The 16,228-nt window shown below is 23.0% G+C and overlaps 1 protein-coding gene and 2 long non-coding RNA genes across 3 annotated transcripts in view; 1 reads left to right on the top strand and 2 right to left on the bottom strand.

Moving 5' to 3' along the window:
- LOC107994839 (uncharacterized) overlaps window positions 1-4,266 on the bottom strand; it is a 48,995-nt gene extending 44,729 nt beyond the window's left edge. The window contains exon 1 of the mRNA XM_062077505.1: window positions 4,221-4,266. The gene's annotated coding sequence lies outside the window, so the exon portion shown is untranslated. The remainder of the gene's footprint in view (window positions 1-4,220) is intronic.
- Window positions 4,267-4,623: 357 nt separating this feature from the next.
- On the bottom strand, window positions 4,624-15,496 carry LOC133666488 (uncharacterized). Its single transcript, XR_009830698.1, has 2 exons — window positions 14,143-15,496; window positions 4,624-6,569 (listed from the first exon to the last, which is right to left on the bottom strand). It is a non-coding gene; the product is annotated as an uncharacterized LOC133666488 (long non-coding RNA).
- On the top strand, window positions 11,818-13,436 carry LOC107994842 (uncharacterized). Its single transcript, XR_001765410.3, has 2 exons — window positions 11,818-12,867; window positions 13,022-13,436. It is a non-coding gene; the product is annotated as an uncharacterized LOC107994842 (long non-coding RNA).
- Window positions 15,497-16,228: the final 732 nt, after the last annotated feature.

Below are 16,228 nucleotides of genomic sequence, written 5' to 3' on the forward strand. Positions count from 1 at the left end.
TGTTATATATTTTGTGAAAAAAATGTTTCAGCATATTCCCATTATTTAATTCCATATATATTTTTATATTTTAGAATAAATATTTCTAAAAAAAATTTATTAAAAATTATTTCTATCGAAAAAAAAAAAAGAAAATTTTCATAATAAACTCAAGCGAAATATTTTTTTAATCATAGTTTATTATTTTTATGATTTTATTTTTAACAATAAATATATTTAATTAATATTATTAACGATATTTTATATATATCCATCAAATTATAAAAATATATATATATGATTATTTCTTGAATTTATAATATTTCTTTGAACAGATATTCTAAGAATCAACTATTAAAAGAATAAATTATTTTCCTTTTTCCTATTATTCGTCTTTTCTTTCTTTTTAATCTTTTTTGTTATTACTTATTTTTAACATTTTAATTTTTATAAATTATTTACGAATAATTCGACCAAAATTTAATATTATACATTACGTAATATTATACGAACATCATTTAAAATATTATATGTTATTTTATATTTAAAAGAAGACATATTAAAAAATGTAAAAAATCTTAGATTAAATTTAATTCTCAGGTAAACTGACGTAAAAAAATGTCTGTTCATTCGAGAACTTGAATAACATCGCTGATTCACTATGATGCGTCATGTTAAAGACGATTAACAAAGTGTAAATAATTTATATAGACGTGAATGTCACATTTGCACGTGAAATAAATGAAAATCAGCATTAACCCGTGATCACAGTAACGCGATTCTTAAAAAAGACGAAGAGAAGTTCGCAAGGACATCAAAACGGTCGGCATCATCAAAGTAACGGTACTTTAATGATACTCAAAGAAACCGACACGTGTATACATGCATATCTACACTATATAGCGAGAACATATATATTACAAAATATACTTTAAAACATTCAAAAAATAATTGAAATCACGAAATTTTTTTTCAAACGAAATTGATAAATAAAAATTTCAAATTTGTTCGGTTAATATTGAAATGATATTTATCTTATCTTTCCAATCTTTTTAAAATAAAAATGTTACCAAATACGAAGATATTTATTACGTTTGAAATTTTCTTTTAAACGTTTTTGTTACATTTTTAAAAATATCATGTAAAAATGATATTTTACGTACTTTTCATCTAAAATTTTTTAATTAGTTTAAGTTTTTCCATGATAATTTTCAATAATATTAAAATATCCATATATTGTTGTAGAATAATATTTTAGATGATTTTTTATAGAATTAATTTAAATATTATAGATTTTAATATTTTTAACTAAATTTAAACATATAATATCTTCGGTTCAAATTAAATTTTAATTTTTAATATTTTTAATTATTATTTCTTTTATTGTTATTGAAAAAATTTTATTATTTTATTATCAATTACTTAAATAACCTATTTGTAATAAAATAAAAGTGTTGATAAATAATGAATATACAATTTATTTATTTTATTTTCATTTCCCATTATAATAATGAGAGTTCTAATTATATTCTTTAGAAAAATATCTAACAAACGAAAATAGCAAGGCAATAATATTTCGAAAAATCGCGATTGCATTTCTACTAAATTTGTTACGTTAATTCTTATAGATATAGTTTTTTATGAAATTCTAATATATAAATTTTATCATGGATCAATTTTAAAATTTATAATATAAATAAAATTTTAAAATTTATAATATAATATAATATAATTTATAATTTATAATAAAGATATTTACTAAAAATATGGAATATATTATGATTAAAAATTATAGAAAGAAAATAAAAAATGTTTAAAATTTTAAGGATTTCCAATTCCATTAATTTATTAACCTATTAAACTATTTTAAGATAAAAATTATATCAATAAATTTCTTGATATTTTTATGATAAAGTTTTTTAATTATTATAATATATCATGCTTAATTAATTTAGTTACGCGTCAAAATAAATAATAAATTATAAATTATCATATATTATTAACATTAAAAATGTTTTATATTTATTTTTCATATTTATTCTCATTTATCCACAGTTTACATAAAATAAAATAATTCAAAGCTTTTTCTTCATTAAAAAATATTGAAATAAGACTATCTAATTTTTTTTTGTTACTCTTAAAAATCTAAATAATCTTTTGACATATAATTTTATATAATAGATATATGTGTTCATTAATAAATGTGAACACTTGTTAAGTCACTAAGATCTCCTTCTTGTTCTCTGATCTCTTCATATGAAACTATTATGCTTTTATTCAATCATTAATAAAAGTAACATGCTTGTTATATAGGAAATTACCACAATATCTTACTTAATGAATTTTTGCAAAATAATCTACAATTGTATAATATAAAAATGTTTAAAAAATCAGAAAATCAATTAGAAATAAAATTAAAAAAAAATATTTATATATAGAATAAATAAATATATATATATATATATATATATTTAATGGAACAAATATTTCTTTCTATAAATCATCAATTAAAAATAATTTTTATCATATTTTTATGGTATTTTCATATACATGTTTGTATATTATTATCTTTATAAGATAATAATATCAATTTGATAAGAGAGGACAAAAAATCAGAGTGCATACTTTTCTCAAAAATATATTATATTTTTTTTATTACACATGTTATTAAAAGTAATATTAAATCCAAACTTTATAATAGATTGCACATTTGGAAATAAAATATTTTAATATTTTAATATGTATATATAATTATTTAAATGATAAATTATTATTATTTAAATAAAATAATATTTTATTTTACTTATAATTATTATAATTATCTATATTATATTAAGAAGAAAAAATTAGAAATTTAGATTTATTATTCTCAAATATGAAATTGAAATATCTTAAATTTTTTAATTTATTTTATTTTATTTTTTTTTATTATTTTAAATAAATATTTTCTGATAAAATTTTTCAAATAATTGAAGATTATTTAAAAATAATTTATTTAATGTTAACATAAAATATATAGTTATCCTGTTATTTTTAAAATAAAAATATTTTTATAGCATATATATACATATATATTATATGAATCTAATTTAAATATTAAAATTTAAAAGTATTGCAAAAGAGGGATAATTACATATTATTATACACATTACTAATAAAGTCAAAATCAAATGAAATAATTTTGATTTCGGTATTCTATTATTTGTCATTATTCCTATTGCTTCTTTGCGATAACTGTGTTCATAGTTCCATGAACATTATGAAGTACGTGCTTCTAACATAAACGCATGCTGCATAATAAGATCATCAACGTGGGTCATCGGTAATCTACGCAGCGTTAACGAGAAGACATAGAAAATCAACGCGACGTGAAACGCGTTTGTATGCACAATATTAGAAGAATATGTTTGTCTTTATATATATTGTTTCTTAATTTCAATTCTGTTAATTTAAAAGTTTTACACTATTGATATATCATTATCGAGATATGTCTAAATCGTATATATTAAATTTTGAAAATAATTCTAACCTAGATTTCGTATTTATAATTCATGCTTTTCAACTGCTCATTATTTTCAATTTTGATAAATCAAGTCAATTCTCCTAAAATGAAACAACTATTTTTATTAAATATATAAAACATATATAACATATATAACATATATAACATATATAACAATTATATATAAAAAATATATAAAACAATTTATACATATATTTAATATTTTTATATATTATATATATTAAACATATATATATATATTAAATATATAATACAAATATCATATTATTTCAAAGATATAAGAATAATCCTTTTTTTAAAAATTAATTTTATATGAAATAACAGTTAAGAAAAGTAATCAGAAATGCATTATATTTTTAATAATATGCGTTATATATTTAATCCTACTATTACAGTAAACTGTCAATAATTAATATTAAACATTATTTTATGAAAAAATATAATATAATTCTTTTGATTCAATATTTAAGTAAAACAAAAAAATATAAACACAAATTAATACATAATAATATATTTTATTCTTTATGTGAATAAATATTAAAAATAAGAAATATATACTGTTAATTTTAAAGCATTAAAAAAAAACTTCTTATAAAAAATTAATTATTCATTCTTAAGTAACAAAGTAACAAAGTAAAAAATAAGAGGAAAAGAGATTACAGTAACATTTTTAACATCACAAAGATATAAGTCTACTAGTAACGGAAAAACAACTTACCGGTAATGACGTCAGCTGTGGAAGGTAAGCCGGATCTCGAATTTCCCCCACGAGTAGTCGATCCGTGCGAGAATAATTCACCGCTTCAGTCTCGAGTGAAAATCACGTACATGTGCGCGCGTAATCACGCACACATGCGTACGCGTGCACATATGTGAGTATACCAACCGATCTATTTATAAATTCTATATCGACTTTTAAAAACTTTCGCGAAACACGCTACTCCACATTATACTGTACGTCGCGCAAACTTTTGCTTTTCTTCTCACAAGCTATTCCCTTCGTAGATTTTTTTTTTCTTTATCATCTCTGTTTTCTTTACACTATTACTGTCTTCTCTTCGTTTCTTCGTTGTTGCGTGTTGTTTGTTTCTCGCTACCTCTTTTCTCTTATTCTTTCGTCGTTTTTATCTTCTTGCTAGCTTACGTACACTTTCATGCGTTCCATATCACTCGATATTATACACTTGGAACATAATTTAACCGATTTTTCAAATTTCTTTCTTCCGCTGTTGCTCCAGCGACGATTTCTATAGATAACAGTCGGAGAAATTTAAAATTAGTATCTGATATTTAAATCTTCCCACGGAACTGAATGTGGATAATACATAAGGAGTTACATTTTGCGCGTGTAAAAATATACGCGATTAATTTCTGTGTATAATTTTTGTTACAATTCTAAAAATATAAAAAAGGAGAATTTGGATTGTCAAAATCACATAAAATTTAAAGTAAAACTTCTAATAAAACTGTATATCGGATTAAATTTATTCCATGCATAAAATATGGCTAGAAGTTTGAATAAATTTTTCTCATAAATTTTTTCTCGAAGCATATTTTCTATTTTTTTTAAATATTTCAAGTATATTTATATTCTCACAATCATTGTTCAAACTTAAAGGCATGCTACAAATTTAATTATACAAATGTAACTACAATTTACACAGACAATACATATATCGAAGGAACAAATTTCATGATTTAAGCACCAATTGTCTTAATATATACATGTATTTAGGAAAGTATACCTTTATTATTGTAAGAAAACGCGACGCGGCTTCTATACGACGAATTCTCATTTGCATTATTCTTCCAACATTTTAATTGCGTATCATTATACAAAAGTTTCAATCGAAATAAAAGACGAGATTTTTTTTTCTCTATCGATAACTAAGAGAAGAAAAATATATAAAATAAACGAATGAATTGCGTCAGAGTTTGAGAAAAAGAGAGAGGAAACGAAGTGAAACAAAATGAAGTAGGAAAAAGGAAGGGATGAGGAAAAGGTGATCGCGAAAGATGCCGCGTTGCCGTCGCTGTGAACGCCAATTTTGTCTTCTTTTAACCGACTGACCCTATCACCGATTAGGTGGAGCGCGTTGCACTCCACTTGTTCTCACAACTTCCGCTTCAGCTGTTCGCACAAAGGTCCGCATATCTTTCAGTGCCCCGCTCTCCACGAGAGTCTTGGTGGCTTCTATCTTTCTGTCTCCCGCTTTCTCTTTCTCTACTAGCACTCACAATCAGTACGAATACACCTCACAGAAATGCAACTGCTCATCATTGCCATATGGCTTACACTTAACTTGCACATTATATTCCACTTGTGATTTCTTGTTGCCGTTAAAACCATTGTCATATTCGTTTTTCTTACTGTTACTAATGTCATGTGTACTGTTGTCGAGATTGTTGTTACTATTGATACTGCTCTCACTATTAATATTGTTAGGACACTTTTTGTCACTCCCACAAAGAAATAAATTTATCGACAAACTCGCTTTCATCGCGCAGTTTTACTATATGCTATCGACAAATCTTTATTTTGCAGTTATTCTCGAAGCGAGATTTCTTCGCTTATAGCAACTTAGCACAGTGCGTGTACGATGCACGCACCGTGCACGCTTCCCGCACACGTGAGCCAGCGCCACCAAGAGAAAGAAATTGGATGACTTTCAAGATGGCAGAACGAGAAACATACGCGCACAGTTTTACGTATACACAATCACGTACACACATACGCACATTTGCGAATCATCACAAAACTGGTCGTGCGAAAAATATTCAAATCAATATTCTTTTCTTCTTAAAGTATATATCATTCTATTGTTTCTTTCACTATCATTAATCTTCTTCTGCTTTCTTTATGTATTTATTTCGTTTCGTTTCCATTCGTTTTTTAATACAGGCTTTCTAATACATATTTGAAATTAATAATTCTGTTTCTTCCTAATCTTTTTATATTGTTGTGCAAATTATTTCATCTATAGAAGCATTTTATCTTTGGATATCATTCTTCTTATATTTTTGTGTAGTGATAATGGCAGCAACGGCAATAGTCCCGGCAGTATTCCTGTAAACAAAATAATATTTATTATATTTTATTTTATTATGTTATTTAATATATAAAAAAAAATATTGATATTAATACATTTTGATATCAATGTCAGAATTATATCAATAATTTTGAATTAATTATTAATTATTTAAAATTTATTATTTATTTTTTATATATTATTTTTATTTTATATACTATTTTTTAAATTATATTAGTATAATATTCAAACATGATTTTGAATTTTTTTAATTTTATTAATATTTATTTGCAATTTATATAAATAAATGTAGAGTCATTACTTAATGTTGAGAATTAAAATTTATAAATACTAAATATTAATATTTTACAATTCCATAAAAAATATATTTTTTATATCATTTTATATATCTTATTATTTTTATATATATAATTATTTTTTAAAATGTTTATTTTTTAAAATTTTTGAAATATTCAATGCTTCTAATTTTAAAATAAAAAAAAAAGAAATTAAGGATCTACATTCTCATTCGTAGAGAAAAATATTATCTAAATATAAAATAACGGATGTTTTCTCGATATTTTTCTAAAAGTCTAAAAGTATGTTATGTTTAAGTTTTTTTCATATAATTAAAACCATATGTGTATTCATATATTAATTGTTGCACTTAACAATTGACATTTATAAGTTTATTAAATAATAGTATTTAATTACTAGTTATTTAACAGTACCAGTTAGTTATTTTAATTAGTTATTAATGTTTAATTTAATGACTAATATATTATATAATATATGACTATAATATATATATGACTAGTTTATAGTTGTGCTATAAAATAAATATACATAATTTTTATTTCAAAATAAAAATTAAATGTATACAGAATTTTCTTCTCACACATTATTAAATATATTAAAGCATTTAAAATCAAATAGAATAAAAATGATCAATCTTCATATACCACCAGTATACCACAATAATTTTTGAATATTTACATAAAAATTTATATCAGGATATAAAACATATTCATATAAAAGGTAAATAAGTATCTTATTAAATAATAACAAATAATGCAAAATTCACATTATTAAATAATATCTTTAATATTTTAAATAGTTAAATAGTTTAAACTTTCTATAGATCTAAAGTAAGAATAGAGGTCTTTTACCTTGCAAAATAAAGATATAGTTACGTTTCATGAAGCACATTTATAAGTCTTGACTTCTAAAAGATTGCGAAAGAGTAATGTTCGGCCAAAAAGATGGATAAACATAAATAAGTTACATCAAAACGCTTTCGTAACGAGATATAATGATAACAATCTCATAAATAAACAAATTAAATAAATAATAAAATGATAATAAAAATAATAATTGAAAGAGATTAAAATATTATTCATACGAATATATATATTTATCATTTGACATAATCTATTAAAATATCAAAAATAATTTAATTTTAATACGATTAGAACAATTTCTAAAATAAAATAAAATTTCAACAAACAAAAATATGTATATAATTTTTTTTAAGTTTCAAATAAATGTATAATTTATATGTAATTTAAACAATATTGTAATGTATTTACAAAAAAAAGAATATGATATTTTGATTCTGATAAAATTTATATTATTTATAAAATTTTATCATTTTCACAAATAGTCAGAAAATATAAACAAATTCTATAATTCATTATACAAAACTGTAAAAAATAAAAAAAAGACAATAAAAATAATTATCATGCTAACTTCTGAAATGATAATTGAAACGAATCTTTTTTAATCTAAAAAATTAAATTTAATTCGTATTTTTGTGTGTATGTGTAGAAATTTTAACAATATATAAAATAAATCTGATAAAAATATTTTTTGTATATATGTTTTAATAATAATTTTTTTAAAATCATTATTATATTTTTATATGTTAGTATACAATACAAAATTAGTGAAATTTGTATTAAATTCGAATTTATATAGGTAACAAGAAATACCTTGTTTTTTCGATTATATGAACATGTGTAAATAATTTGTATTTTATGTATAAGTAACATTGAATTTATTGCGGATGCGTGTATATTATAAAATTAATTTCTATAATACACACATAAAAATAAAAAAACCCATATATAAAATTGTAATTTTTTATTTATGAAATTCATACATGAAGTTTTATTCAAGATATAATTTGAAAAAAATATAGTCAAGTCAAATTAATTATGAAAAACTTTTCAATAATTTAAATTTTTATAAACATAGAAAGGAAAATTAAAAAAACAATATATTAATATTTTCGAAATAATTGATCTTCATTAATAATAAATAATAAATAATGAATAAGAGTTGTATAAAATCTGCTAACAAATAAAATGTTACCAAAAATGATTAAAAATATAGTCTTTTGGAATATACAATATTCTAGTTAATATTAAAACTAATAATACCAATACAGCAGGTTATAAAATATATACAAGAATTCATTCCATTCCTGCTGAATACATTCCATCCGAATTATTATTATCTTGCTAAACCTAGAACGGTCGATAGCTCCGCAGTCGTTGTGACTCAAAGTCGGCCCGAATCGAACCGAGAAGAGTCGAATCAAACCGAACTGGACTGTAGTTTTGTAGCGCGTCAACGCGTAAAAAGGGCAAACGCGAAGAGATAGATCATACCAATGAAAGGACTGTTTTTGTTCAGAAATTCTTTTACTTATTCTGATGATTGTTCATAATTATGTTAATTTATATATTAAAAAATATTTTTAATTATTAAAACAATTTGTCTAAGTATTTTTCAAAACAAAGTAAAAATAAAGTACAAAATAAGTTATTTATAAAAATATTAATTTTCTATTATATATTATATATTATATAATATATATTATATCAATTATATGATGCGTTCATCACGAAAATTATATAAGAAAACAAAATACATATTATATAAATTATATATAGATCATAATACCTGTTTCATTTATTTTCAAGAATATTTATAATCATTATTTAATATATCCTAATATTTTGAATGTATCTTGAATCTGTATATATAAGGCATTAATGTTTAAAAAATTTTAAACATTTCTATTTTTTTGATAGTAATGTAGACATATAAAATATAATATATATATGTACATGCATTTCACTTTTAGTGTATACAATTAAAATTATAACAGTTAAGTATTAAAGTATTAAAGTTAAAGTACAGTTTTTGAAATGTCATAATTAATATATATAAATATTAATAAGATATATGAAATAATATATGAAAATTACTTTCCTTTTAATTTATTAATCATATCTGTAAAAATAATATAGAATGCAACTATATTAAAAAATACATTTTTTAAAGATTATTTTAAATATTTTTTTCTACATTTGTTTTCTACGTTATATTTAAATATTTAATAATATTTACAAAACATAGAAAAATCTTTGAATCAATAAAAATACAATTTTAACAAATACATAATTCAATATTATACATTATATTTTTTATATCATATCATAAATGATTATGAAATGAAATTAAATAATTGCAAAATCAAAATAAAAAAAATATTTTTTTGTCTATTATGATTCATTACGATTTTTTATGTAACAATAGAATCATAGTACATATTTATCCTATAAATAAAAAAAAGAAAGATCTATTCCTTATACATTACTTACATAAAATAATTATACTTGAAACTTTTTCAAATAAATAAAGCACAAATAAAATATAAATTATAAATATAAAATAAAAATAATAATAAATTATAAAAAATCATTATAATTTAAATCATTATAATTTCATCAAAAATAATTATAAAATATAAAAAATCAAAGAAATACGATATGAAATTTTGGTAATTTTAAAGTTTTAATTAATTTTTAAATTTCATATATGTATTTTTATTTCATATACTTTAGCACAACATAAATATAAATAAAATTTTAATAAATTTATATTTTTCTTTTATAATAATTAGGATATAATTTATTAATAAAAAATATTATATGTTTTTAAACATGCAAGAAGAACGAATAAAATACATCTAAAAAATACTTTTAAATTTTACTTTATAATTTTACAAAACAAATACTGTACTGGTATTTAATTATAAAATATTTTAATATTGTACAGATTCAATAATAAGATGAAAATATACTATGCAAATTATATAATGTTATATTATTTTTTCAATAACTTAAAAATTTATTTTAAAATTTTATTTTTTTTAAATATTCTTTAAAGAATCAATTTCATAAAATATGAAAAAACTAAGTCATTTATAGTTTTCTTGATTTTTATAATCAAATATTTATAAAAAATATATTTAAAAAAAAATATTTAGAATAAATATTGCAAAAACTAAAAAATCGAACAGAAAATGTTTTAAATTAAACAAAAAACGTAGTTATAAAAAATTTCATTAAAAAAACAACATGAATTATAAAAAAGAAAATGAATAAATAAAATTTCAAAATAATAAATGATAAGTTTTTATTATAGATAATTGTATGTAATGATCAAAATCATTGTATGTAATGATCAAAAAAAGCAATTATAATTTTGACATTTTTTCTTTTATCTATATTAAACAAAAAAATTTCGCTTATGAAAAAAAATCAAGATAAGTAAATAATAAAATAAATACTAACTAATAAATAGTTAGTAAATATTTAAAATAAATAAAAAATAATTAAAGAACAAAATAATAAATCAAAGGTTATAATAGAAAAATGAAAAATAAAATGATAAAATGATAAAAAACAATGCATGAATAATAAAATCAATAAAATGAAATTAAAGAGATTCTAGAAAAATTAAAACTAAATTGCAAGAAATCAAAATTAAAATAGCAGAATTGCATTCGTTATCTAAATCGTAAAAAATCACGAAAAAATTGCAACTGAAATCAAAGAATCACATATTTATATGCTAACAGCAAATAGAAAAATCGTATTCTAAATGTAGGAAATCATGAGCAATTGAAATTAAAGAATTTTAGCACAAGTAATAAATTATAAGAAATTGAAATTAATTAAAATTAAAATTATTCTTTTTACGCAATTGAAATTATAAAAAAAATAAAAATTAACTAATAAACTTTTATACAAATATAAAATTGTAATAATTAAATATAATAAAATATAAAATAGTATCCAAAATAAATGATTGTATTTTATATTGTCTTATGATTATCTTTTATAAAAAGTTTTAATTTTCGTATATAAAAGATTTTTCATATATTCCATTAGATGATTATAGCAATTTTATTTAAGAATTTTATTTAATTCAATTAAGATTTTGATGTTCATAAAATGTAACTTAATTTATTAATTTTATATAACTTTTTTATTTAATTAAAAATAAGAGAACAATTTTATTTTTTTCTATAAAATATTCTATTATTATATTTTAAAGATATAAAATTTAAAAATTTATATCTAAAAAATAAGATATTAAAAAAAAATAAAATGAATTTAAAAGAACAAAGAAACAAAAAATTCTGAGAGGCTTAAGTAAAAATGCGTTTATTACACGATGTATAGCAAACTCAATGCGAGTAGTATTTAGTGAAATATCAATATCGCAGTATCGAACTGTTTTACCCGATCAAAGTACTTTGCAGATAACTGATAAGGTACTCGATTCTTGTATAGTTCACTTACATAACAGTAGGCGTGTACTCAAAATTAGATAGTCGACGTTCTCAAATGTAATTTTTAAGGTAAAAATGAGAGACGAAATTTTTCGAAGCCATTTCTATAAAAAATTGATTTCAATAGAATCAATATGAATACATAAGTATGATTAGAATAAATCTATATATTATGAAATGAAAATCTTCAATTCAAAATCAATTCACCAGTTCAAAATTCAAAAATAAAACTTAAATATTAGTAACATTGAATAAAAAAAAATAATAAGAGTGTAAATCTAAGAGTGCAAATGAAGAATAATTTGAAGATTTTTTTTACATTTTACTATAATAATATATATAAATCAATTGAAAAATTATGATCATAGTTTGAATAAAAAAAAGCGCGCTTTTAATGAAATATTTACACAATTATCAAAAGGATTACAATTATCGTATTCTTATCACTTAACTAGCATGTTGTGAATCACCAATTTCGTTAGCTAATTAAAACGTAACATTGTCGTTTGTGACAAGATATGAAGAAAACAAAGTTGATATAATGTAAAAGAATGAGACACGTCACCATCGGTTCAACAGTTGCGATCGAGTTCGCTTGTTCCTCGGGCAGTAAACGTTTCACAGCATGGCTCATAAGAATTGCAAGAAAGAAAGGATGATCGTATTAAATTCATCCACTCACAAGGGTAACATTTTTTTTGTTTTTTGACATGTAACAATTATATAACATACGTACGATTGTGTTCGTTAATTAATCACACGCTGCGTTGTTATCTCTTCAAGTTCACACGAAAAGTGGTCGGAATAAGATATCGCCTATTATTAGATTTGCTATTTCAGGATCTTGAATACTCTCCAGCACTCTGACACTACTCCGGACACCATTATAAAATGCGATTCTCACGAATGAAAAAAACTTTTGTTATCGGTAAAAAAAGGATACACTGTTGAAATATATCACCAAAACACAAATTCATCGAAATAACACTTTTAAATTTGTTGGACGTAAAAGAAACAGAACACACAGAGTCTAAATATGCAAGTAGCCAAACGTTGCAATGTTGCACAGAAAAATAGAAGTAACACTCGGTCGGTAACTTTTAAACACCATGAAACACTATATAAACACATTATTCTTCATAATCTTAAAAATACAGTTCAAATAAAGATAGAACTGTAAGAGAAATAGGAAAAATGTATATACCCAGAAGGCTGAAGAATATGAAGTAAATAAATTACCACGCTACGAACAAAACGAATCGATGGATCGACCAACCGATTAGAACGTATTTTAAATGTTGCAGATGAACATTACAATCGACGAACACAGACGGCACATATGTATCGTATATATGGAATCATTTTCAGTTATAATGCTATGAGAATACATGGTTTCACTTCGTAATTACACCGTATAGCTGTTAGGTTTGCATATAAGTGCAGATGTATTCATTTTCTCTCTTTTTCTATTACCCCGTTTATTTTATCCAAAGAAAAACAAAATAAATGTAAAGAGAGGACGAAAAAAGGACAGATAGAGAAGGAAAGAAAAGGATAAAATATATTTTATGATATAAATTAATAATATACGTTGATTCGAATATATATATATATATATATATATATATATGAACAGAAAGGATAAATTATATACATTTACGCATATTCTTCAAAGAAAGGAAGATAAAAGAAAAGGATAGTATGTACAGTATAGAATGTGTATGTGTGTGCGCGCGCATGCATATATATGTATGTGTATATGAATGTGCATGTATATGCACGAGAGAAAGAAAGAAAGAAAGAAACAGAATCTAAAGGAATATGTTTAGGTAATATTTTCTTATGCACCAACATTTTTTTTATCAAACACTGGTCGTTTAAAAGTTTTTTATACTCCTTTAGGAGTTTAACACGACCGAGAACGTATCGGTTAGTTTCACCACACATTTCTCTTCTCTTACCCGAACTAGTCTATGATATATTCCAGTGCGGTGGCTGCGATGATTAAAAAACACTCGCGTTTTACATTCGCGCCCTAACGAGAAGGGTAGTCAAAATCGTACGGTCAGTCCAACGTTTTCAGGGCCGCCAGGTTAACGTCACGAAATCCACCGACACAACCATAGATCCAAACGGTGGACGGACGGACGTAAGGACGGACGGCTGGCTGGCAGCAGGCAAGGCGGAATCAGAGAGAGGATCGGGGGGAGGGACTGAATGTAGCGGGGTGAGGGTAAAGTTTCTGGATACGGGGCAGGTGGGGTCATAAGGGACCGGGGACGTATGAGTTGGAGTGGGGTGAAAACGAACGAGAACGAGCGAGCAACCGAACCGACCGACGACGTAGCGTCGCGGGGGACGGAGGTCTACACAGCTCAGGACCGTTTATTGGTGGTTCCTACGGCGCCACCGTTTATCATCTAACTAACATTTTTTCATTTTTTATTATTATTTTCATATTTATTATTATATTATATATCAAATTTTAAATCATTTATATAATATACTTAAAATTTTTAACATCACAAATTAATAAAAAATGTAAAACGTTTAATTTGCATGTAACGGGATGAAGAGAGATATACATACACAACCCTAAAGATCTCCGCGACTTAAAGGTGATAGTTTAAGAATAAAATGTGATATATACATTAATTATAATATTGCAAGATATTTCAATACGTTACATATGTTTCTATAGTTTATATCATATATTATTTTCCAAATATGAATTTGTATAATGTACTTTGAACATTTATTTATACATGCTATATATATACTATTTAATATGTTTTAAATTTGATCATCTATGATTCATTTATATTAAACTTTTTTTAATTTTTTTTATCATATTTATTTTTAACATTTTTTAATTTGCACTTTGACTTAAAATTTATTATTTTTTATAAACTATTAAATGATTAATATTTTGGTATTTATTTAAGAGATTCATTGATTATAAGAATATAAAATGATCAAAATTATATTATAATCTATACTATTCATATATACTATTCAAATAGTAAAAAATATTGAATATTAAATAAAATTGTATAACTATCATCAGTTATTAGAAATTATTTATATTGATATACTAATATCTCTTTAATTCTTATATATTTAAGATTAAATTTAATTATAATAATTCAGTTCACGTAATTCAATGTAATGTTTCAATACAATGATTCAAAACGAAAAATAAAATACAATAAATATGAAATATAATAAAACATTCATTTTTATTATCATTAATGTATTAAATATTATTTATTTTATATTTTATCTTTATATAGAAATTCAATATATTATAATATAATACTTTATATTTGTTCAATTAATTTTTTCTTTAATTTTGAAAATAATATAAACATTATATTTATATCTCATATTTCTGTTTTTATATGTTTATAAAATCTATTTGTTTCCATATTTTTATAAAATTCAATTTATTTTTTGATAGTAATGAAATTTGTTTTTTGAGAAATGTACATACAAGTAAGTTAAAGTAATATATACGGCACTGTACCGAGCACAAGCAAACTCGCTGCCTTTGCGGCTGGGTAGAAGGGAAGAGAAGGGTTGGGTAGGGAAGAGTAGAGAAATGACGCGAAGGGGCAGAGGGACTGTGAATAGTACGGGTAGGGATATCGGCCGTTGGCGGAGGAGGGTATATGGTTGATCCTGGCCGCGCACATATGAAAGTACGAGAGAGATGAAATGAGCATGTGAACGAGCAAAAAGGAACGAAACAGTGCAAGAGCCCGGCAACGATGCATTACGCATGGCAACGTCGCAAAAGGCTTCATGGACGCCAAGCAATCCACCAACACAGAAGTGTACGGAGAACGGCAGCCAGAGAAGGAAAGAATCCCGTTTTACCGAGTTGAAGGAGATAGAAAGAAAAGGGAGGGGGCAAATACACGAGAGAATGAGAGATCTACTGAGTCTTAAACAGGCTACGAAGTTTTCCACCGATCTCTTGAGATTTCAGAAAAAACGTTCGACATATTTTAAATAAATATATTCACATATATATTTATATAAATA

The sequence above is a fragment of the Apis cerana genome, linkage group LG1, assembly GCF_029169275.1.
Source record: "Apis cerana isolate GH-2021 linkage group LG1, AcerK_1.0, whole genome shotgun sequence".
NCBI classification, from domain to species: Eukaryota; Metazoa; Arthropoda; class Insecta; order Hymenoptera; family Apidae; genus Apis; species Apis cerana.